The sequence below is a fragment of the Hyaena hyaena genome, unplaced genomic scaffold (genome assembly GCF_003009895.1).
Source record: "Hyaena hyaena isolate Hyena2069 unplaced genomic scaffold, ASM300989v1 scaffold_126, whole genome shotgun sequence".
In the NCBI taxonomy this organism is placed as follows: domain Eukaryota; kingdom Metazoa; phylum Chordata; class Mammalia; order Carnivora; family Hyaenidae; genus Hyaena; species Hyaena hyaena.
Window position 1 is genome coordinate 2,805,809 of NW_024080759.1, and position 22,609 is coordinate 2,828,417.

At 42.5% G+C, this 22,609-nt stretch overlaps 1 protein-coding gene and 1 long non-coding RNA gene across 6 annotated transcripts in view; one reads left to right on the plus strand and one right to left on the minus strand.

Moving 5' to 3' along the window:
• Positions 1 to 7,257: 7,257 nt before the first annotated feature.
• Positions 7,258 to 13,129, minus strand: LOC120235291. Of its 2 annotated transcripts, none has more exons than XR_005529368.1 (5): positions 13,010 to 13,129; positions 12,300 to 12,382; positions 11,582 to 11,676; positions 8,020 to 8,139; positions 7,258 to 7,548 (listed from the first exon to the last, which is right to left on the minus strand). It is a non-coding gene; the product is annotated as an uncharacterized LOC120235291 (long non-coding RNA). The 2 variants fall into 2 exon arrangements; XR_005529367.1 differs by having other exon boundaries at positions 12,998 to 13,129.
• A 312-nt stretch (positions 13,130 to 13,441) lies between these two features.
• ACVR1 (activin A receptor type 1) overlaps positions 13,442 to 22,609 on the plus strand; it is a 137,670-nt gene continuing 128,502 nt past the window's right edge. For all 4 annotated transcript variants that reach the window (XM_039237563.1, XM_039237566.1, XM_039237564.1 and 1 more), the window contains exon 1: positions 13,442 to 13,943. The gene's annotated coding sequence lies outside the window, so the exon portion shown is untranslated. The remainder of the gene's footprint in view (positions 13,944 to 22,609) is intronic.

Consider the following 22,609-nt stretch of genomic DNA (forward strand, 5'->3'; position numbering starts at 1 on the left):
CAGTAGCCTCTTTGTAGCAACAAGGCTTTGTCTTCACGGGAACTCAAGTTCAGTTCAGAAACTTTCAGACATGGTTTTAAAGGCTTTTGTGAGTCAACTGTTAGTGAATCACACAAAAGGGGCCTTTATTAATAAGCATATTCTGTTCATTATAGAGAAATGAAAGCCTCAGAATAATTCACCAAATGTTTCAAGAGAAAACAAAAAACAATGTGGTAAACATATCAGGACTTGATGAGCTGTCTAGGTAATTGGTTGTTTCTGTGCACCTGGTTCCAAAGACAATATTTAATGTGTAATCTGTCTCATTTTGCTTGGGGAAGTAAGTGTAACTCTACCCCCTGGATCACATCTGCATTAAAATTAGGGGAGGCAGAGTCTTGTTTCAGCGAGTGGAAATTTATGCACATGAGTTGTCTTTTACATGGAGACAGCAATTATACCCCTAGAAATGCAGTCTGTGGGAGAAAATGACATATTCAACGCTGGGGAACAAAAGCCTAATGCTAAGGGGACATTAACAAGGTTGGGAACCCCCTCCCAACAATTAACATGATCATTTACAAAATCTGCAATCTATAAAATTATTTTAAAAACATGTTTTTTCAAAACAATGTGGTTTTTTCCTCCTTCTTTCTAAAAAAAAAAAAAAAAGACTAAGCAGCAACTATGCAGAATCCATTCCACTGTAACAAGTAATATTTAAAAATCTCTTCAGATATATTTAAGGATTGAAATAGACAAACTCCAGAAAGTGGTAGCTGACCCATGTTTTCACAGCCTAATAAGGAATGAGGGGAAAATGTAGCCAAGAATTTTTCATTTTTATGTGAGGAAGTTGTGGTGTTTGAAAGCAACAATTCCTAATCAGAATTCTAGAACACAGGAAGAATGCATGGAGCATATGCAAATAAAAGTCTGTAATAGCTAAAACTGGCTTTAAAGAAATGATTTCTTGGTTGACTTGTTAAAAAGGACAAAGGCAGAGCCGCTGAAATGGATTTAAGGTTTTGTTTCTTCTTTCCAGTCTTCTCTGGAGGCTGTAAGAATGGGAGGCGGAAAGAATGGTTTTCTGCCCTCAATTCCAACACGTCCTCTCCACCTCCATGCTTCTTGGGAACATATAGAATCGATGCCCACACTTTATTTCATGTCCTAATCATATCACCAATAGAAAAACGTATACCTTGCTTGAATAAAATAGGCTATAGTAAGTCAGTTTGTCTTTGAGGTTTTCTGTCTTTAGGGCTTTATTCAAATTTTTGGTCTATGGTGTCCATGCAATTTTCTTGGAGTAGTTTCACTTCCCATTCCCACTGAGAGCAGTAGTCCTTTTTATGGGTCTCCTATGCAATTTTTTGTTTTGTTTTGTTTTTTGGAAAACTTGAGTTTCTGAATTAGTTTTGGCATATTTTCAGAAAGTAACATTTATAGAGTAACTTCAACGGGTCAGGTATTAGGGAAAAGCAAGCTGAAAATTCGAAGTCCTGACTAACTTTTGGGAAATACCAGGAATTTTAAATGTGAGCATCCATAGAAGTAGACTTTTTTTTTTAATATTTTTTATTTATTTCTAGGAGAGAGAGAGAGACAGCGTGAGCAGGGGAGGGTCAGAGAGAGAGGGAGACACAGACTCTGAAACTGGCTCCAGGCTCTGAGCTGGCAGTCAGCACAGAGCCCGACGCGGGGCTTAAACCCACCAACCGCGAGATCATGACCTAAGCGAAAGTCGGACGCTTAACCGACTAAGCCACCCAGGCGCCCGGAAGAAGTAGACATTAAAATGTTCCTAATGTTTCAGATCCACCAGAACGCTGAGAGCAGAGATAGTGTAAACCTGGGGCACAGCAACATGGTATATCAAGGAAGGTGTGATAGGGTGGGATTAGGAGATTCCACTCCGTATTCATTAACTACCTCTTCTGGTGGGGGATTCACTCAAGTTATTTAAGCCTGTATTTCTTCAAGAGCTAGAAAGTAAAATGGAGGTGAAGCCCATTGAGTTGATTTCATCAACACATCAATGGCATCATCACCACCAGCAGCAGCAGCAGCAACAAAGCTGAGTGGAGTTGGGGGAGGGTGGAAGGATTAATTGATCTCAAAATTCAAGGAGACTTTATAAACTGCCAACCAACCACATGATAAAAACAATCATTGTCCACATTCTAATTTGACAAAAGGCTTCTCTGAGAAAGTCTATCCAGTTAGAATCTGAACTGGGGATTGCATGTACCAAGTAATCATTAATTTTGATAGGTTTGATGATGGCATTATGGCTGGGTCAGAAAATGTCCATATGTTTTAGACACGCTTGCTGAAATACATAGGAATGGAATGGTGGCTGAAGTTTACTATTTTTTTATGTTTTTTTTTTTTTTTTTAAATCTCTGAGAGACAGAGAGACGGCATGAACAGGGGAGGGTCAGAGAGAGAGGGAGACACAGAATCTGAAACAGGCTGCAGGCTCTTAACTAGCTGTCAGCACAGAGCCAGACACGGGGCTCAAACCCATGAACGATGAGATCATGACCTGTGCTGAAGATGGACGCTTAACCGACTGAGCCACCCAGGCGCTCCCTGAAGTTTACTTTTAAGTAATTTCCAAGAGCTAGCATGTGGGGCAACATGGGTAGGCTAATCTTGATCATTGCTCACCCAGGTGCTAGATATATGGTGTTTATTATTCTATTTTTTCTCTTTCTGATTATGTTTGAAAATTTTCATTAAAAACCCCCCATATCGTGAAATCTTAAAAAAAATGAGGAAAAAGAAACATGGAAGCTGTATTAAATCATTTCTAAATTTTCTTCAAAATAGAAAACCCCATCATTCTATTTCAAAGACTGAATAGTGATGGCTGTCAAAATATAAAGCCATTTTCAGGGGCACCTGGGTGGCTCAGTTGGTTGAGTGTCTGACTTCAGCTCAGGCCATCATCTCATGGTTAGTGAGTTCAGGCTGCATCAGGCTCTGTGTTGACAGCGTGGAGCCCGGAGCCTGCTTTGGATTCTGTGTGTCCCTCTCTTTTTGCCTCTCTCTTGCTTGTGCTCTCTCTCTCTCTCAAAAATAAATAAACATTAAAAAAAAAAAACATAAAGACATTTTTGTTTTGACTTTCAAAATCAAGTAATATCAAATTAAGACTATGTTCTGGTTATTAAATTTTACCAATGCCCAATACACAAAACCAAGAAGTAGACAATTCACAGTGGAAGAACTTATGATGAAAAGAACGAATTTGTCACCAAGTCTACACTCAATTTGTCAACAAGAAACCCTGACCTTTAGCAGTAGTAGAATAAGCCCATTTAAATCAAAAGCTCATCTCGGCTCTACATGAGGTTGCCGTATATACACCCAGATCAAGAAATGGCCTTTTTCCTCCTTTTTTTTTTTTTTAATCAAACACATTCTATGGCCATTTTCTATCCAGGAATAATCACTGTCATCAACACTTTTTCCTTGGTGTTTGTGTATTTCTTTTGTTTTCCAAGGTCCTTTCCATTGTCAAGAGATTCAGATGTTTATATATTTCACATTTTGCAACTCCAGTTTCTTAGATGTAATCAGTAGAACATCTTTAGCTGTTTATTATTTTTATTTATTTTTAAATTTATTTATTTACTCTTGAGAGAGAGTGAGAGCAAGAGAACATGGGGGAGAGAGAGGGGCAGAGAGAAAGAGGGAGAGTAAAGATCCCAAGCAGGCTCTGCAATGTTAGGGCAAAGCCCCATGCCGGGCTTGACCTCATAACCATGAGAGTATAGCCTGAGTTGAAATTAGTTGAAATCAAGAGTGGGGCACTTAACCGACTGAGCCACCCAAGTGCCCCTCTTTAACTGTTTAAAGAGTGAGACAGTTAACTTCCTTTCTTCCAGATAGGATCTCTGTTACAAACCGGAGGGTCTGACAACCTTTACTGCTCTGTGGAGCACTTGGTGGAGCATCAAGAGGACCTGAGTCAGACTTAACCTTCAGACTGTTCATTGGTGTAAACGCTCATGCCTGTTGGATAGAAAAGTGAAGTGAGACATGGGTGCATCTTATACACCCTGGTGCTGTTTGATCCAGCGTTGATGTTATCCTTTATAGGGACTGATAAATTTGGTTGAACACAAGCTATATGGCTACTTGGGAAAATCAAAGCTCATTAATGCAGTTTTTATATTATTGGTAGTAAATATATTTTTGGGAGCTTTAGGATGAAATTGGCAAACAACCATTTTATCACAATATAAAGAACTTCACAGACTGGTCCCTACCTCACCCCTAGCAACTCTTTAGTAGAAATGCAGAGTCCCCCTAAAGCACTGTAGCCAGCCCCACTGCAAAGATGTGGGAAACAATGACTGGAACCCAAGTTAATCTTTAAAAATTGTTAATAGATTGGAATTTCTACCTGCTCAGTGCTCAGGAGGAAATAAAAAGAGAAAGCTCTTTATATTCTTATCAATAAAAATGACACTAACACTCCGATGGAACAATGGGTAAAGGGTATTAACTGAAAAGAAAATTGGAAAAATACAGTTGATATACTTATGAGCAAGTTGCTAACTCTTTAGCAATCAAGTAATTGCAAATTAAAAGAGAATTTTTAAAAATTTCCAAATTGGCAAGTAATAGAAAGGGTCGTAACAGAGACGGTAAGGGGTGCGGTAAGTGGGGCAAGTCACTGGAAACAGTTCAAACCACCTAGCAATTGGAAATATGACCTAGATTCTTACTTTTAGGAAACGATCCTAAGAAAACAATGCGATGCTGTCAAAAGTTGTGATGCCTTCAGGGGTTTAAATCAGTCAAAAAATCATACTCTCAGAGAATATCTAATGACCTAGGAAAATGCTCATAACTAAGAAGAGTAAGAGAAAATGATGCGTATTCATGTATAATACATGCATATGCACAGAAAAGATCAAGAGAAAATTATCCAAAATATTATATCTATTTATCTTGGAAATAGTAAAATTATGTGATTTTACCTTCTTTGTAACACTTCTGAATTTTCTCTGTGGGTTTTTATAGTGGCTATGGTATTACTTTATTTTTTTCTAATGGGTTTATTTATTTGTATTACAAAAATAACAATCACTGCAAAATGTTTTGGAAATGCAACATAAGAATAAAAAGTATAAATATGGTGATGGGTATAGGGTTTCTTTTGGAGGGTAATAAAAATGTTTTAAGATTGATTACAGTGATTTTGCACAGCTCTGTGAATATACTAAAAACCATGAATTGTACACTTTAAATGAGTGAATTGAATGGGATGTGAATTGTATCTCAATGAAACAAAAAAGTGAAAGATCTCTTCTACTGCTACCATCCCAAGATGGCTACTGGAAGCATCTTGGTACATTGCCTTATAGTCTCCTTTCTGTGCATTATACATACTTGGTTAAAGAAAGAAAATCAGATCATACCATGCATACCATTTGAAAAATATTTTTAATTATAAAATGTCTAACCTGACAAGCTGAAAGTACAATCAAACCAAAGGGCGATTAGGACAACCAAGTTCTAGCTCCAGCCTTGCTTCAAGGAGCTGTGAGAATTTGAGGAGTCACAGGATTTACAGGATTTTTCAGGAAAAAAGCTTTTAAAATTTATTTTGAGAGACAGCACGAATAGGGAAGAACAGAGAGAGAAGGAGAGAGAGAGAATCCCAAGCAGCCCCTGCACTGTCAGCGTGGAAGCCCCTTGGGGGGCTTGAGCTCATGAACCATAAGATGACCTGAGCTGAAACTAAGGGTCTGACGCTTAACCAACTGAGCCACCCAGACGCCCACCCCTTTTAAAAATATAAGTTCTATGCCCGACATGGGGCTTGAACTCATGATCCCAAGATTAAGAACGAAGAGGTGCATGCTCTACCAACTGAACCAGCCAGGTGCCTCTCACTGTCAAGCTTTTTTATATGTAAGAGACAGAACTGGGACTAGATGAGATTTTGGTGCCCTCCAATTTTAGATTCTATGAGTCTCTGCTTCCCTGAGAGGGGGCACAATAACAGAAACTTGGTGTAATAACTGTTGTAATAGCAAAGACTATTTATCAAGATATGCTGTTGTGTTGATAAACAAAGGAGCAAAGGATAGAAGAACAGGTAGCATGCTACTATCCCTGTTAAAGCAAAAGGGAATATGCTTATAGTTTCATATGCCTACCGCCTTTCTGCAAGGATATAGAGAAGTGGCAGTAGGGGAGGGAAGTGGGTAGCTGGGAAGCTAGTCGTTCTGGAATTTACTTTTCACTATACGATATGTCTGCACACGTGCATATTTTGTAACATTTTTATTTTTATTTTATTTTTTAAAAAATATTTTTATTTATTTCTAGGAGAGAGAGAGAGAGAGAGAGACAGCGTGAGCAGGGGAGGGTCAGAGAGAGAGGGAGAAACAGAATCTGAAAAAGGCTCCAGACTCTGAGCTGGCAGTCAGCACAGAGCCCGACGCGGGGCTCGAACCCAAGAACCGCGAGATCATGACCTAAGCGACAGTTGGACACTTAACCGACTAAGCCACCCAGGCGCCTCATATTTTGTAACATTTTTAAACAAAATAATCATCAGGGGGAAATCTTGTTAATGAAAGAATATACATATCTTGGTTGTAATGATAAATGATGTTATGCAAACTTGTCACTCACTCCCTTGCTTAACCCCTTCTAGTTCCTTCCCTCGCACATTTTTTCTGACACCTGCCTGACTGGGCCAGGCCGCTTGAGTCCTCTCTAAGGCCATTTGTCCACATGGTTCTTTTAGTCCCATCACCCTAGCTTTCTGTCAGTTCTTGGAAGTCTTGAGCTCTTCGTCCCCAGAAAGTCAAATGCAGCACCAGCAACTTCAGATAATAAGCTTCTTTAGGAATTCCAATTCAAGTTGTGGGAATTTCAAAACGGAGAGACCTCCAAAATGCAACCCATCCCTTACTTTACACCTGAGGAGAAGCGAGACTCTACAATCTGAAGTTACCTGCCTAAGGTCACACAACTAGTTCTCTGCTATATGTAATTAACCTTAGCAGCTGATCTCTGGAGTTTCATTAAACAAAAGTAGGTTAATAAAAAGGAAGCCTTTAGATTTTAGATATTGGTAGAGGGGGGCTACACTATGACTTGGAAAATTAATTTGATTTCTTATCCATGAAAATGTCTTCATGATGCCAATGCTCAGAGGGACCAATCAGGCAAAAGAATATTCCCTAAAAATGAAAAGCCTCTGTGATGTTGGATTCTACCAAGAACCACACAATTATATTTGAAATATATTTGTTTAATTTGAGGAAGAAATTAATTTGATAGTCCTGAGGGCATTCATCCACAGGACTAGCTTTTAAAATCCACATCTCCGCAATGTAGCTAAATTAAGCGAAGTTAAGTAAATTAGACACTCAAGCAGCTTCAGAACGTGAGCAAGGCCATGGACAGTCCTGATGAGCATCTAGCCCTCAAGGTTGCCAGGAAATGGGTCACAGACTGGGATGCAGGCAGAGGATGAGATAAGGCTGTGCCCCCTGGGAAATGATTTTTTGAAAGAAATGCACCTACCTGCAGAGCACAGAAAATGCCAAGTTTGAGTTCCATTCTCTACACCCTACCTCCCACTTCACAAGTATAAATTCATATGTAATTTTCACCAGTTAGGTTTTGTCCCATGATTGCCAGACTCTTAAAATATGTGCATTTCTACCTTTATTTTAATTAATTAATGAATTAATTTTTCAGTAAGCTCTAGGCCCAAATGAGGCTTGAACTACCAAGAGTCTCAGGCTCTATTGGTTGACAATCAGGCACCCTGCATTTCTACTTTTATAATTTTTTTATATTTCTGCTTATAAAAGTAATACATTACAGAGAAGTTGGATTCCACAGACCTGTGTAAAGAAGAACATAAAAGTCAACCATATCCATGATAGTTACGGGACATCATGGAATATTTTCCTCTAGTTTTTCACTTTTGTGGATATGTGAACATGAGAGATTCATGTATTTAAAAGGGTTATGGAATTAAAGTATTACCTTTATCATCCATTTTTTTTTCAACTTGTGCTTTATTGTTGGCATTTCCAAAAATAGTAGACGATAATCATTTTATACAAATCTTTGAATGATTGATGATTATTTTCATAGCATAAATTCCTGAAATGGGATTAAAGTGTCAAAGGGTAGAAATATGTTTGAGGGGATTGATACGTATCACCTAATTATCTGCAAGAAATTGTTTTCCAATTTATGTTCTCCGTAACAAGAGCATCCTTTATAAAGTCAGCCTTACCAACAGGGAATATGTTCATTTGCTGAAAAATTATCTGGAATATTTTATCTCGGTTTTGTTTATATTATCTTTCCTTGAATTTTTAAACTTTCCCCGTAATATTCATACGTAATAATTTTGTTTTTGTCTACTCATAACTTCTGACCAACTTTCTATTAAAGGGTGCATTTTGATGACTCACAAAAGTTCCTTTCTTAATATAGTAAGATTTTAACCCTTTGAGTATAGGTTACAGGTAGCTTCACTAGGCTCTTCCTCCTTTTGTTTGTTTCCTAATAAAAAATTTAGGGGAACATTTTTACAGAGTCAAGTCATCCAATCTTATTTATAGCTTTTACTTACAAAGTCCTTTTTCCATCCAAAGATGCGCATCTACCTATATTTGCTTTGAGTTAACTTACAATTAAAAAAAAAGTTTCTTATTCCTTCTGGAAATATTTTCAGGAATGGTGTGAGAAGCAGCACTAACTGGATATTTTCCAAGTGCCTTAACACTGTTGAATGAATAATCTTTCCTTTCTGCAATGGTTTTATACTGCCTCTTTTATCACATGGGTGGCCCATAGGTGTATACCCTAGTTTGCCTGTAACCCGCTGAGCCTGGAGTGTCTGGATTAGCTTTCCCAGTGGGAAGTAGCTATAGGCAGTTTGAGGACTCCCTGAGCAGCAAACACAGTTCCCTGAATATGGTAGGTGGCCAAAAAGGTCTTGTATGAAATGAACAATTAGTGAGTCATTCATATACCTGGGAAAGTTTAACTGGAAGATAAACAAATGTCTGTCTTAACTGGTTAAATGTTTACCTTTTGGGGAAAGGGTGCCAGGACTGATAGGATTTTTATTTTATTTTTACTTTTTTTTAATGTTTTTTATTTATTTCTAGGAGAGAGAGAGAGAGACAGCGTGAGCAGGGGAGGGTCAGAGAGACAGGGAGTCACAGACTGAAACAGGCTCCAGGCTCTGAGCTGGCAGTCAGCACAGAGCCCGACGCGGGGCTCGAACCCACGAACCGCGAGATCATGACCTAAGCGAAAGTCAGATGCTTAACCAACTAAGCCACCCAGGCGCCCCAAGACTGATAGGATTTTTTAGTGACCCTAACAAGTTATGATTTTCTCTTCTATCCCCTACTGTTCTGATGCAGTTACTTCCATCTTTGGAAAGAAATCATGGTTTCTCATGGGCCTCAGGATTAGGAATAAATTCCATATTCTTGTCATTCAATAAATTCCGCATTTTCCAAGAATAGTTACGATGCAGCTGGGTCAGTATTTCTCTTGAGTCATGTATAGACACCTTTAAAAAGAAAACAATCCCCACAGACCTTCAGTGATGCCTTAAATTATACTTATTAAAATATCATTTAAATCAACTGCATATTCTTGTAGGTACATAGCAAAAAAATGGGTAGGGGGATCAAGGCTACATGATGTTCATATGACACAGAATATGCATATTAATTTAACACGATATCAATTTCTTTTAAAAATGTCGTTAACTGAAGCAAAACCACAAACTTCATGGATTTTATAGAAAACTTGGAAATCTCTAGAGTAGGTGTCCCACTTCCAGTCTAACAAAACAGAAATTGCTTTCCCATGAGCCACATCTAACCCTCAGAGTGTGTTCTTTTTTTAAGCAGTTTGGATGCCTACCTTGTCTTCGATGCTCAACTTAAGTGCGAATAATCACTAAACTGGATATAAACTAATCTCCATATGCTTGTCACCATTACAGAACTGTAAAACCAAAATGAAATACAAACAAAGCTATAAAACCAATGTTTCAAATAACTTTATTTAATGAGACAGATGATACTATCTTGCTGAACAAAAATGTCTGCTCACCATGTAAACACAGTACTGTTATGTGCAAGGAACAGGGTTTTTTTGTTGTTGGTTCTACATGTCTGTACTGAGTGAACAGACTTATCAGAATTAGTTCATTCCTTCAACCATTATCTTTTTTTTTTTTTTTCAAGAAATCGTTAGCAATAGAGCGGTGGCTCACCAACCCATCAGGATTTTCAACAGCACCAGCTCTAAAGCGTCCAAATATTTTTCTAAAGAACTTGCTTCTGGAAGCTCATATGTATAACTAAGCTGATGTCTGCTTTATAGGTTTTAATATACCATGTTCTCTACACCATCATGAAAGGAGAACTCTTCCTGCAACCAAAGGGAAATGACTTCAGGATGAAAGAAAATCACTCAAAGTAGTTACTTAAATATTTTATATGAAAAAATTCTAAAAATTACAGTTCATATTCTGTATTACTTACAATCTGAGTGCAGAGAGGCTGTGGTGAGTCTAAGAGCTTAATTATAACAGGGACGCTTTCTGAAAAACTGTATGGAAGGAATTCTCCAAATTTTATAGGAAAATATTATGCAGGACTCCTAGGTTGCTCAAGACTGTTTCCTAATAGTTTGTGAAAGCTGTTGACTTTTAGAAATGAACATGTTGATCTGGGTGTAAAGGAGGAGGATATGCAGAAAACAGAAGAGATGCCAACTCACAATGCAGCAGGCAATTAATTAACAAGAGTCGTGCTCCTTGAAACATATGATGGAAGAGATCTAAGAATCTTGGAATAACAGAAGATGTATTTCTTTCAAGTTACTTCACTTGTGTGATTCCTCCACCAGAGTTAAATCAATGGATTAGATGTTGGGGTAAGGCATTAGTCCTCAATCGGGGGAATTTTGCTTCCAAGGGACATTAGCAATGTCTGGAGGCATTTTTAAATGTCACCACTGGGGGAGGGGGCACCTGGGTGGCTCAGTCGGTTAAGTTTTCCACTTCGGCTTAGGTTGTGATATCATGGTTCATGGGTTCAAGCCCCGCATTGGGCTCTGTGCTGACAGCTCTGACCCTGGAGCTTGCTTTGGATTCTGGGTCTCCCTCTCTCTCTGCCTGTCCCCGATCATGCTCTTTCTCTCTCTCTTTCAAAAATAAACATTAACAAAAAAAGAAAAAGTAAAAAAATATGTCAAAACTGTGGAGAGAAAGCATCCTTTTCGCACCTAATGGACCCAGGTCAAGGAGGCTGCAAAACATTTTACAATGCACAGGACACAATCCACACCAATTATCCAGCCAAAGATGTCAATAGTACCAAAGTTGAGCAACTCTGGATTAAGGTATCTAAGCCAAAGAACCGTATCTGGGCTGTATCCTTGTATGGATAGGGCTTGTGTGATGAGCTGTATCCTTGTGTATCTATCCTCCTGCTTTATACACACACATGCACACGTACACACACGTGCAGTCATCAGTTTATTGTTATAAGGCCACAAAAACTACCTTGAATCCTTCCAGATAGTCTCCTGGAATACAAGTTAGTCACAGGAAGGTTGAGCTAGAGGGTTTTGCACTGAGCCAGTCACGCAAGATCACTACTGAAGGAACACATAAGATAAACAGTTAAAAGCAACACAGGATTCATTGGTTAATTTATTCACTCATTCAGCAAACCTTTGCTGGGAACCCACATGTGCTGCTCTGCTAGGCATGATGATGATACACAGTGAACACAGCCAAACCTGGTCCCTGCCCTCCTGGAGTTTACTGCCTACCGGAGACTAGAAAGGCCACCAAGAAGAGGCCCGTAGAATGAGAACTCCATTGATGTACCCCATTGAGGAACATTCATACAGCAACTTGAGAAGCTTTTGTGTAAGTGTAATTTCATTTGAATCACACAACAAACCTGGAGACAGGCTTTCTTCCCTTCATAGAGGTTAAAAACATGCCCAAGGTCACACAGTTTATAAATGGCAGGACTTGACACTGAGCTCCCTGTTCTATTGTTCTACAAAGTAAGGATACATACAGGCACTTCTGCTTGTTTGGCCTGGAATTTCCTCTCCTGATTCTCACCAAGCATACAGGTATTGTCTTTCCCCTTATGAAAAAATGCCCTCTGCCTTCTACATCTTTTTGCTTATATAATACCTGGGAATTTTTTCCTAGACGTTTCATGTATAGATGCCTTAGGTTCCTAATTGGATTGTAAACTGACCTGCAGGGACCAGATCTTCCATTTCCTTTGCAACCTTTTGCAGTACTGCAGTCACCCAATAAATGCCTGCTGCATGAATGAACCTGTAGAGATAAAAATACTTTATGGTATCCCCATTTATTGGTTTCATGCTTTTATTTTGCTTTGTGATAGGACTGTACATTATAATCTTCTAGAGGGCAGAGGAAATGGCTTGGTGCTTTCCTTACAGTCAGCAGGCACCATGCAAAATTTGATCCTCGCATACCTTTTTGATGCTCTGGATAATATTAGAACGCTAGAGTGTTTTTGTGTATCTAAGGACCGAGGTTGTCAGCCTCTCTGCGGCGGGGAATGTTCCTTCCTTCACACAGTAAGCTTCCCTGGCGCCTAGGACAGGGCTAGATTACTGCAGAAGCCCCCTCCCCCGCACGCTCCCTCCTCCTTCTCCCCCCCCACCCACCCCGCTTATTTTTATTGCTAAGGAGGCCGACTGCGAAAATGGTAAGCTCTTGCATAACCCCAGACCTTGCAAGGAAATGAGCAAAGTGGAAGGGGATTTGAAGGCAGGTCAGAAATGGCCTGGATGAGAACACGGAGGCTTCTCTCTGACCTGCAGGACGCTAGCCGCGCGCCGCCCGCAGTCGCGGGCCCGGGGAGGCAGCCCTCCCGCCCCGCGCGCCCCCGGGAGCTGTCCAGACGGCCCCGCCCGCGCCTACCTGGGCACTCACCCCGCGCCGCGCGGCCTCTCCTCCTCCCACCCCGGCCGCGGGAGCCCGGCTCGGGCCTGCCCAGCCGCCGCCCCGCCTCTGAGAAGCCCCGCGGGCGGCGCGCTCGCAGCCTCCTCCGGGCCCGCCAGACCGCGCCGGGCGCGCCGGGGGCGGCCAGGCCAGGCTCGGCGGGGCTCGGCGGGCTCGCCCCCGGCCGGGCGCCTGCAGGGGGCGCGGGGACGGCCCCGCCCCGCCGCCTTCCCTCTCCCTCCCGGCTCCCTGGATCCGCGCCGGGAGGAAATGATGTGTTGCTGCCTGGTTAATCACAGCTCCAGACACTCATTGGCCGAGCGCTCCGCAGCCACTTCCTTCTCCTCCTCCTCCCGCTCCTCCCGCTCCGGCTCCTGCTCTTTGCAGCCGCCGCCGCCGCCGCAGCCTCCCCCTCCGCGCCGGGGGAACTTTTCTACTCTCAGTGACCGTCTCCCCCGCCGCCCCTCAGGCGAACCTCCCCCACCCACCCCCCCGAGCCGCCCGCCCCGCCCGCGGCCGCCCTCCAAGCCCGTGCCTCAGCGCCTCGGGAAGTTTATTCCGTCCGCCCTCCTCCCCTTCCTCCTCCTCCTCCTCCTCTTCACCCCGCCTCCCCTCCCTCCCCCGGCTCTTTCCCCCGGGTGGCTGCCGCTGCCGCCGCCGCCGCTGCCAGGCTGCTCCTCGGCCAGCCGCGCCGGCCCGGGGGCTGGAGAGCCCGTGGCCGCACGCACCGCCGGGCTGCACCGCCGCGGCCGCCGCTCGGGGCCGGCCGCCGGCCCTCGGCCCCGCAGAGTTCCGGGCTCTCTCGCCGGCTGCACCGCCCCGCCCCGCCCCGCGCCGCGCCGCGCCGCTCCGCGCCGACCTGCAGCGCCCGGCTGGCTCGCACTCCGCCTCCCGCGGCTCAGCCCCGGCCGCGGCGGGACCAGAGGTGAGGGCAGGTCGCCGGCCGCGCCGCGGGACCCGGGAGGACCGTGGGAGCAGGGAGCCTGGCTGGGGAAGAGGCTGGGATTGGGGGTGGGAGGGTGGGTGTCTGCGGTGCCTCCCCCTCGCTTTCATTCCTTTCTCCCCCAAGCTTCATCCACTCTGGTGGGGGAAGCAGCCGCGGAACAAAACTGTCTTGCATTGGGCCTGAACTGCTGGTGGGATGTGGGAGAGGACGGAGGCATGGAGTGGGGGGTCTCTGGTGTGCAGTGTGTGTGTGTGTGTGTGTGTGTGTGTGCGTGCGTGTAGTGAACTCCTTCAGGGTGTGCGCCGCTGACTTGTAAATCGATCTGGCCGCCTGGCCACGGGCTCACCTTCCCAGCTGAGCATGGTACGGAGTGAAGGGATGGGCTAATCACCCCCACCCTCAAAATATCCGTCTCTTCCAAGAGGAATTTTCTTCTGGAGAGACAGCCAATAAACTCTGCTCAACTCCCTCCCGCCCTCCGTGCTTCCTAGCTGCAGTTTCAAAAAGCTTCAAAGCCAGGAATGTGGGATTCATCTCCCGATCCCCAGAAGGCAAATGTGGTTACAGATGTTGCACGGTACTTTGCCAAGTTTAAAACCCTTCCTTCAACACTGTAACCAAAACAGTGAGGCTAGAACCTTGGGCACGCTGGGGAGAGATGTGGGCCTCCGGGGCCGCCGGATTCACTAACTTCCTTCGGGTTCTAGGCTGGCTTGGGTCTGTCCAGTTTGCGCCAGACATGCCTCCCTTCCTCCCCTCATTTCCCTGGAGTTTTGAACGCTCCTTGCATGGGAGAAAAGCTAGTAGAGGAAACTACTTAAAGAAGAAAACATTCCCCTGAGTAGCAGAAGAAAAGTCTTGGTTAAAAAGTTGTGCTTCATTTGGATTTTAAAGCGAGGTAGTGATCAATGGATTTGTTCATTTTATTGGGCTTTCTTTTCTTTTTTGAGGTGTGTGTGAGTGAGATGGGAGTTAAGTGATGAGAAGAAGGACTGATCTCATACATAGTTTGTATATTTTTGAAAAGAGGCCCTCTAATTGAGACTTACATATAACCCAGTGGTTTTAAAGAATCCTGTCCCAGAGATGCAGACTGCTCTGACAGCCCAAGGGAAGGCGGTGGCAAAAAATAGACACCACCTCCCTTTTCCCCCAAAAAAATTCTTCCTGGAAAGGTGGTGTTAAGAAATTTCAGAGATGGGCTGATCCAAGTGGCAGGCCTTAAATGGAAACACTATAGTATGTCTTGGCACTTGTCTCTGGAGCTGGGTGGCTGGCCAGGGGCCCGGACTTGGGCAGCCAGCAGACACTAGACTTGTGCTGACCTCAGGCACTGGTCTGGCCATCCAGCTTTACAGTATGCCTGAGTATGAAATATGGGCCTCACCTATTTCACTGATGGGGACATGGTCAGGAAGTTATCTTAAGGCCTGGACAGGACTGGGACCATCTGGCTACCAAGACCCAATCTCCCCTGCTATTTATTTATTTATTTAGGTGATTCAGTTTTTTTTTTTTGTTTGTTTGTTTGTTTTGTTTTGTTTTCTGGCCTGGAACTAAAACCAAAAAGAAAACAGAAGTCTTTTGAAGCTGAAATGTGTTGGCCTTACATTGATGGAATTGTGTGGTGGATAATAGCATTACTGCTGTCCCTTCTCATGAAAACACTCAAAGGTGGTGAATGATGTTTTAATAGATTCTGGAGGGATGGCAAAAGTCAAGGGCTAGAATGGGTACAGATGGGGTTCGTCCTCATTTTCTGGTGGTTTGGGCGAATTTTACTTGAAATTGTGAGAGTGGTTTTGAACACAACTTGATTTAGGTAGTCGTTTTACAACTTTTGTACCTTGGAAGAGAGTGATCATTTGAATCTGAGTAAGTTTCTTGTTATCTCTAAGTAATTTAAGAGAATATTAAGGATGCCAAGTAGCAATGGAGGAGCATGCCTTATTCAGGAATGTCATTAATTTCAGAAGTGGGGAACTTAATGCCATTAATAGCATTGTAATGATTTTTTTTCAAAGTAGTAATTTACTAAATCTTCTGCATCTGTCTACAGAACAGCTAATAGTGATTGAATCAGTAGATAGAGACGATGCCTCTATCTTATTCTAGATTTCACTGAACTCATACTGTGATGATCATGGTAGACTTCTAGGTAAGGTTAGATCAAGAAGTCCAGCCTTCTGGGGGAGGAAGGGACAGAACAGAAATGCATTTGAAAAATGATCCTGTTATTCAAGGTCATGAGGTGGAGATGGAATCAATGTGTGTGTATGTGTGTGTGTCTGTGTGTGTAAGTGTGTAAAAAGTACTGTGTCGACAAAGTGAAGTGGGGACTGGAACTGTCTTCTGTTCGTGTTCTTTTCTTGGTTCCCTGCATCTTGATTTATTTTTATGTGAAGAGATCTAATGCACAACTTGGTAGAAATTGGAGAGACGGAAGCTATTACTGGTAGCAATACCCACTGATGGGTCTTGAATGAATTTAATGACAGATCTGATGGTGAGCCCTGGACATGTGCTGGGCACCGAGCTCAGCTCTTTACATGCATTTTTCATTACATTTTTACAACAACCATATGTTGTTATTATTCTTTCACTATTTATGGTAAGACATTGAAGCTTCCCCAGAGTGAGTGAGTTGCCCTCCTTGCAGAGCTGGTCAGTAGTGGAGTGGGGATTTGAACCAAGAGTTTGTGACATTCTGGAACCCATGTTCTTGGGCGCTTTTGCCAGCGTTTGCCAAATTTCACTGACTTATACATGGTCTTCATGAGTTTACCATGGCTAAATTTCAGTCTATCAGTTATTTAGTATTTTTCTTTAAAGCAATGATTGACCTTAAAAAAACCTAAGATGTCATCTTTTAAGAGGAAGCAATATATCACTGCCATATTTGGAAAGCCAACTCACTTTTTAGTAATAGTAGATAATCATAAAGATGCATTTATACTATATTTATATTAAAACCCCAGATACAGGACAGTGATTACCTGGTGTGGGTGTGTGGGTGTGTGTGTGTTGCAGGTACCTGGGGATCAGGGTGGAGGGGGTAGGTAGATGATACAGCATGGGTGACATTCTGGGTTTTGGGTTGAGTGGTGGGTTCAAAGGTGCTGATTTTATTTTTAGACCTTATAACCTACATATTGATACATTTTTTTTTTTTTGTAAAAAGATAAAAGAAAATTAAACACATGACTGTTAACATAATGATTACTTGGGGAATGTTTCACTGCACTGTTCTTTTAAAAACAATTTTTTAATGTTCTATTTATTTCTGAGAGAGAGACAGCATGAGCAGGGGAGGGTCAGAGAGAGAGGGAAACACAGAATCTGAAACAGGCTCCAGGCTCTGAGCTAGCTGTCAGCATAGAGCCCGACACAGAGCTTGAACCCACGAACCGTGAGATCATGACCTGAGCTGAAGTCGGATGCTTAACTGACTGAGCCACCCAGGCGCCCTGTGCACATTTCTGACTATAGACTTAGCTGGGTGCCCATACAAATGAAGTAGGCACGCAAAAGCTGTTGGCTGATTGGTAAGACCCCAGGTGATAATTTCAAAGCAAGAAGATTTTTGTCATACCTGAATGAGATTGAGGTATGTCGCCTCTTATCTATTCTTCTTCCACTTGCATTTCAATATTGTGGCAAAAATAATAGCATGGGCTATAGCATGCCTTGTCCTGACTATGGTTATGGGAGACTTGGGCTTAGCTGAAGCTGGCACTTGTCAGCCTTACCTTGTCCCATACATCTAGTGCTCAGGATGGGACAAAAAATGCTTCCATGAAGTGTTACAACGCTTTCATTTTTACCCAGTGATAAGTGTGGCCATTCCGAATGGGAAGCTGGTATTTGAGTTCAAGCAAAGCCTGGGTAAGATGTTAACAGCATTAAACTGGCGAGGCTGGGAAATAAAGCCATCGGAGATTTTAATTGGAGTCCACATAGTCTCTTGTTTTATTTTCCCAAGCAAGTATTGGGCACTGTGGCTTTATTCCTGGAAATGAGAATTTGAATTCAGTTTCCTGGTACAAAATGCCTTCTTTGATCTCTTGGAGTGAGAACTCTGTGTTTCTTTCTGTGGCCAATTTCAGCTCTCAGAAGAACCAAGTGGAAGGTTTACCTCTTCTTTTTCAGCAGTTGGCCATAGACTGCCCTTGCTTGCCGTGCTAGTTTGAGAATCAGAAGTTCCAGAGCAGGAGTTTTCTTTTGGAAAGGGCATTCAAATAAAAGACTCCTTTTGAAAAAGCTTCATCAGGATGGTGTGGTTGGCGGATCATGGCCTGCATTTCAGATGGGAGGTAGTTTTGCTTGAACTTTCGCTCCCCCAAAAGAACTAACGAGACCCAGCAGCTTCCTTTTTGAAGTTAAAACAGTGACTTTCCCATCCCCAATATTCAAACTGACTGGATAGTTGAATAATATTCCTGTGCTCTTATATGCATTTTGGGAAATCCGAGATTGTTTATGTGTCTGAGGCCTCTTCTGGGATCCGTGAGAGTTTTGTTTTCCAGAGCCACCACTACTTAGTTGTTTGATTTTTGGGTTTCAGTCTCTGACCAACATTCCACTTTGCTTGTTTGGGTTGCTTCATTGTTTGCTCTGGGTACTTGGCCTTTATATCTGTGACCAGGAAAGTGACACTGAATTTTAGTTTTTCCAGATTTCGTGGAGGTTCACGCAGTAGGTTGAGGTTTTTTGTTTTTTTTTTTTTTTTGGATGATGGGGCAAGTTCAGGGGGTCCCCTCTGGCATAGGTGTCCTGATAGGTTCTACTCTTTCTTATCATGAGGCCAAGCCTTGGAGTCTGTCCCTTTGCATCGCCCTTCCCCCCACTTTTGGGGAGAGCCAAAGCCTTCAGGGCTCAGAGTACTCTCATTACAGGAACGCTTCCTGGATTTTGTATTTTGACATTTTCCTAGCATTTTATCATCTTTAGTACTAATCCTGGGACTAGATTGATTTGAGGGCAAGGACTTCAGGTTGTTTATTCCTCCATTTATTTGTCGGACACAGTTCATTTCCCTTCACCAATTTAAAACCTTTCAAAAATCTCTCACTGAGCTCTTTGAGGGCAAGGACTGTGTCTTATTAATCTTTTGTATATGTTTTGCACCTAACACAATGCCTGGTCCAGACCTTACACAGTAAACCATTTTTGTAATTGTTGAGAGAATGAATGGGTGATTGCATATTAGATAAGCAGACAAGCTCTGTAAGGTATTAGGGAGACAGGCTGAAAGAAGATGACCTTTCGTAAGACACAGGGGTCCTTAAGGATGAGTTTAGGAAACAGGAACGAAAGATCCTCTAGGTAGAAGGAACTTTTTTGATACCCCGTTTTTATGCTTGATATTGTAACTTAGTGAATCATTTGAGTTTATGCTTCCCTTTTTTAAAAGTTGTTTTTGGAGTTAAGGGCAAAACCTTTTTTTGGGGAAGAATATCTCAACTCCTGCTTAATATTCCTACAGAGCATGGAATCCTGTGATACCAAGTGTATGGCTGGGACTCAGTTTCTTGGTGAATTGACTCCTTCCCTGACTTTCTCCTGTTGCGCCTGTTCACAAGCAGTTGACAGTGAAAACAGTGTGGTAGGCAGTGCTCATGTGAGAGGTGGAATATGGACGACCTCTTTGGAAAATGGGTGGCATTCAGAGTGAACTTCTCTTTAGATGGGTTTCTAGGGCTGATGTGAGTGGCCATGCCATGTAGACCTTTTCTGCTTGAATACTTGATATTGGGGTGCCTTGCTCCTCTGTGAAAGCCAGGACTGGTCTTTGCTAACCTCCATGCAGCATGGATGACATTAAAAATAAGATTGCTGTGGGGCACCTGGCTGGCTCCATCAGTAGAGCATGCTACTCTTGATCCTCAGAGTCACGAGTTCAAGCCCCACATTGGGTGTAGAACTTACTTAAAAAATTATAATGAAAACAAGATTGTTCTGGTTTTTCTTTTTCTTTTTGGGAAATAATGGAAGAATTATTGATTGAACCTTTACAAATAGCCTTGAGTTTGATGGGAAATATACAGAGGGGATAAACCAACATAGGGGTAGTCTTAGACAAAGCTGGATATTCGATGTGGGATGGTACTTGGAGTTTGCAGAGAGTGGATTCTGAGAAAGACGTGCAATAAAAAGAACTTGAGGAAAAGCATTCAGGTGTAGAGGGGATGAGTTGAGGTGATATTTTCAACCAAGTTCGGAATTGAAACTGTGGATGAATGAATGGCATTATGCTCTTGGTGAAAACAACATGTGCTTGATTGATCATTTTCTTTCAAAAGTGATAGGTTACTACTGATAAGTAAATGCTACTAAGAAAGCTGGAGCTTAGGGGCTTCTAACTTGACGTCAGGGACTCACACAGAAAGAAACATACATAGGAACAGCCAGTAGGAAGAAAAAGTGTAGGTGGGTATCTAGAGTAACCTTTATATTCCTTTGGAGAATAAAGAACACGGTAAGGGCCAAGTGGGCCAAGTGATATTTAAAAAAAATTTTTTTTAAATATTTTATTTATTTCTGAGAAGAGACAGTGTGAGCAGGGGAGGGTCAGAGAGAGAGGGAGACACAGAATCTGAAACAGGCTCCAGGCTCCGAGCTAGTTGTCAGCACAGAGCCCAATGCGGGGCCCGAACCCACAAACCGTGAGATCATGACCTGAGCCGAAATCGGCCGCTTAACCGACTGAGCCACCCAGGTGCCCCTGATATTTTTTTAAATGTTTTTTGAACTTGAAGCACTGAACCATTGTGCACAACAGGTGGCAAAAACAAATATTCTCTTTATGAGTATGGCCTAGTAAAAAATGGAAAGTCTCAGTCCCTGGAGATTATGTAAACATAAATGTTCTATTTCATTGTTTTAAAAACATTTTCTACTCTCAGCAATACATTTTACATCATGACTGAGTACACAGACACATACACACATGCATATTAAAAACCAACGCTGAATTATGTTTTTTATACAACAATACGGTACTGCTTCCTTATTACTAGTCTTTTTTTTTTTAGTTTATTTTTGAGAGAAAGCACGAGTGAACCTGGAAGAAGGGCAGAGAGAGAGAGGGAGACAGAGGATCTGAAGTGGGCTCTTTGCTGACAGCAGAGAGCTTTATGTGGGGTTCAAACTCACGAACCGTGAGATCATGACCTGGGCTGAAGTCTGATGCCCAATGGACTGAGCCACCCAGGTATCCCTGTAGTTAATTTAATGTGCTTTTTTTGTTTTTTTGTTTTTTTTAATTTGCGTGAGGGAGAGTGAGACAGAGTGAGCAGAGGAGGATCAGAGAGAGAGGGAGACACAGAATCCGAAGCAGGCTCCAGGCTCTGAGCTGGCTGTCAGCACAGAGCCCTGCACGGGGCTTGAACCCACGAACCGTGAGATCATGACCTGAGCCGAAGTTGGCGTTTAACCGACTGAGCCACCCATGCACCTCCCTCTAGTCAATTTAAAAAAAAAAAAAAAAAATCTGGTCTTTAGGTGCTTGTGTGGTTCAGTCTGTTAAGCATTGACTTTGGCTTAGGTCATGATCTCATGGTTTGTGGGTTTAAAGCCTACATCAGGCTCTGTACTGACAGGGTATAGCCTGCTTGGGATTCTCTCTCTCTGCCACTTCCTGACTTCCGCCTTCTCGCTGTCTCAAAATAAGTAAATAAACTTAAAAAAATTCTCGTCTTTATTGACTATATTGATTTCACAACTTGCTAATGGGTTCTAACCAGGAGTTTGAAAAAAAAAAAAAAAAACACCCACAACTTCTAGGTATTGTGGAAATCAGCCTTAATTTGTTTATTGGACATTTGCTAATCTGGATCAGAATTTTGTTTTTCTTTTTGTGTGAGTCTCAATTACTCTACAGATGGCCCATGCCCTTCTGTTCTCCCACCGTTCCCCCGCCATTGTTCTTTTCTCTGTGTAGGGGTCTTTGTGTGTTTCTCCACATCAGATTAAAGTGACAGATATGTGCTTTGGACCGGCTCCAAGAGTGTATCATCATCTTGATCCTAATCGGCATCAAAGGTGGGGCTAATTAATTTAAGCTGGTGGCAGGAGCCACTTAGCTCCCTCTTTACTTAGATTATATTTGAATGGGATGGTGACTCTCAGTAATAAGGGGACAGCAGGAGTCCCTATTAGGTCACCTGTACCAAAAAGATGGGAGAGAGGTAGGGAAGATGACCCGATACAGTTATTGTTCAGAAACACAAAACAGGGTTAGTAGGGGACAGCTCTTTGCATTCAAAGAGGTAAGTAAGAGCTTAATTGGTGGTGATCATCATTGCTGTCATTGTCCTTACCATTTTTTTCCATTGCCCTTATCATTAAAATCTTCCTGTCTTGCTGCTGCTCCTTCATCATTTCCCTTCTTCTTCCTTCATTTATTGAGCATTTACCAAATCTTCCTGTCCTTGGGGCTGGGCATGGAGAGTAGAATAAAATAAAGTAGATGTTAAGGAGCACTTGAGTAAGGGATTGAAGAGTTGCACATCTAACTATAAAGGGCAGAAGGCCAAGTACCTTGGTCACATGATACAGAGGGATAACGATCAAACAACACGTTTGAGGAAGTGACTGGCTGGCCTTGGAAAAAGGTACCATTTTGATGTTATTTTGAGAGAGAT